This window comes from Lissotriton vulgaris, chromosome 3_1 (assembly GCF_964263255.1).
Source record: "Lissotriton vulgaris chromosome 3_1, aLisVul1.2, whole genome shotgun sequence".
Taxonomy (NCBI): domain Eukaryota; kingdom Metazoa; phylum Chordata; class Amphibia; order Caudata; family Salamandridae; genus Lissotriton; species Lissotriton vulgaris.
The window spans coordinates 401,488,808-401,491,626 of NC_141689.1; positions in this window are offsets into that span (position 1 = coordinate 401,488,808).

Below are 2,819 nucleotides of genomic sequence, written 5' to 3' on the forward strand. Positions count from 1 at the left end.
ATTATTGCACTGTATAATTGATTGTTAGTTCTAAACTCTTTTCACTGTTGGAAGGACATGTACTTTTTAAATGTGATGTACTTTTTAAGATATTTTATATCGAAATAAATCTTTGTTCTATATATAGTTTGGTCTCCCTCTGCTGCTTACATGTTTCTATTGCAAAGTATTGGTATTTCAATCTTTATTTCGGCCAATTTGACCATCAAAGATATACAGTAAAACACATGTAATACAATATAAAACCTTTCCACCATAAAAAAAATGAGTACTTCTTAAGTGACAGTAGATAAAAGGTCATACATTAAAATTCATATTCTTGTACTTAAGTAATCAACTCCGACTTTAAAATGCGGGTGCGGGTATGCCAGACACTTGTAAGGAATTTGGCTAGTGCAAACACCGTTGGTCACGCAAAGTATTGAGTGCATTGTGTCTATCTCTGGGTAGGAGATACCTGTATGTGCTAGTGAGTGTTTTATAATAAATACATATTTTACAAATATCTTGTCTGGTTCTTTTTCATTTAAGCCATACCTATAAGATTATGTTCTGGTAAAAACAAGTTGCGTTACACTCCTTCTGGGCTTAGCCTGAAGGCTGCTCTCCATAGCTTCCAGTTAGAGAGCTTTCTATGGTTGTCTAATACCACTAAAATCACCATAAGGGTTGCCTGGATCAGTGCAAGGTGTCCACTTATATAAGTGTACATCAGATACTGAGCCAGCCTCTCACATTCCCATTGGAAGAGATATATTGTTTAAATCACAGTAAAGGGTAGCTTATATCACATATACTATAAGCAGCTAAACAAGCCACCCTGACCTTGTGCGGCACAGCAACAACCGCAACTCAAAATATGTGAGTAAATAGGCCGTGGTGGGGTTTGTGGGTGGGCAAGACAGCCATGGTTACCAGCTGTAATGAGAAAGACTTCAGAAAAGGTGGGCACTCTTGTTAGACTAATGTGGTAAAGATTAAAATAAGCTATAGTGCCCTAAATGACCAACGGTGTGTAGGAAAATGGTTTATTAGTTTAGGGTATGGAAGCCGACACTTTCAACAATCACAATCCTTGTTAGGGTGAACCACAAAAGTCACTATATAATTTGTGCTGAGCCCTCTTGTAGCTTGGCACAAAGCAATTAGGCTTAACATAGAGGCAAATGAGTAAAATATGTATGCCAAAAGTCGAACAGTAACAAAGTTAAAAAAAACACACAAAAAAAATCCTACACAAAGTTAGAAAACTAGACTAACATTGAATAAATAAAAGAATACTAAAACAGCACATATCCAATCAGTAGACCCAGGAGTTGCAATTATAGAAGGTATAAAAAGATGTCTGTGAAAGTATGTGTCAAAAAGCTCAAAGCGCTAACTGTGGTTATCTGGTTGCATCAGACTGGGACAGACTACTAAGTTCAGGCCGACTGCGATGGAGTGCGAGCCAGCTCCAGGGACCTATGTAGCTCTGTACCTTAAATTTTGGTGTACTGTCTAAGCAGCATTGCTTTGTGTGAGATTGTGTTTTCTAGCGTCTTTTCCATTGAAGCTGTATGGTGAGGCTTTGCAGGGCTTTGCGCTGTTTTTGTTGGTTCTGGGGAGCTGCTTGACATAGCTTGGTGGGGCTTGGTGCCACTTTGTGTCTGTGCCGATTAGCTGACAGCCTTGCGATGAGGCTTTGCTGGGCTTTGCGCAGCTTCTGTTATGATGGGGACCACAGATGAAGAGAACACCTTCAGGCCCACTTCCATGGGTCCAGGATTGGGATAGCACCACATGGTAGGGCAGGATTCACAGTTGGCAAAGTCCAGGTGCTGGAATCAAGGTTGTGGAAGCCTTTTGTATCTAGGAGGCCTCCTGTGAACAGGAGGCTCACTGATTAGCTCATATAGTCAGTCTGGGGTTACTGCTTTTAGACTTGAGGATCCAGTCCTACTTACCCAGTCAAGAAGACAGCAGGCATCAGGTCAGCACAGCAGGGCAGCAGTCCTTCAGAACAGCAGTCTAGCAGATTGGCAGTCTTTTAGAAACACAGCAGTCCTTCCTCCTGACAGAGTATCCTCTGGTCCAGAAGTTTACTGAAGGGCTAGTGTTTGAGGTCCAATATTTATACCTGGTACCCTACCTCTGGAAGGTGGGAGAAACTTACAGAATTTCCTTTGAAGTCCCCAGGCATGCTGCCTTCTCCTTCCTGGCTACAGACTAACTGCAGGGTGTGTGCAGGGTGTGTGTGGCCCTTTGTGTGGAGGCAGGTCACAACCTATTCAAGTATAAGTACGACTGCGCCCAGCTCCTCCCCACCACCCTGCCAGTGATGGCCCATCCAGGCCCACCCATGTGCCCCATTGTATGTAAGTATGTAAGTGTCTAGAGGGAATGCACAAAATCCTCCTGCCAACTACACCTAGTCATGTGACTTAAAAACAAGCAGCAGGTAGCAAATGGCATAGGCATGAACATGTCAACTTCCTAAAAGTGGATTTTGAAAACTCCAATGTCACCATAAGTTAAGATATTTCATTACAATTCCAAAGACACTACAAATGAACTGGTTACCTGCTCCTATTAGGAAATTACAGATCATCACACGTAATAAGGCAATTCCAATGTTATCCTATGAGAGAGGTAGGCCTTGCAGTGGTAAAAATGAGTTTAAGAGTATGAAAAACCTAGAAGTACATGTTCAACTTTTTAAACTCTGGGCTGCCCAGGGCTTACTCTAGGGGTGAATAATATGTATTAAAAATGAAAGTCAATCTTCTTTTAGGCATTTTTAAATCACGTTCAAAGTTTTCATAGCACATTTTCTCAGA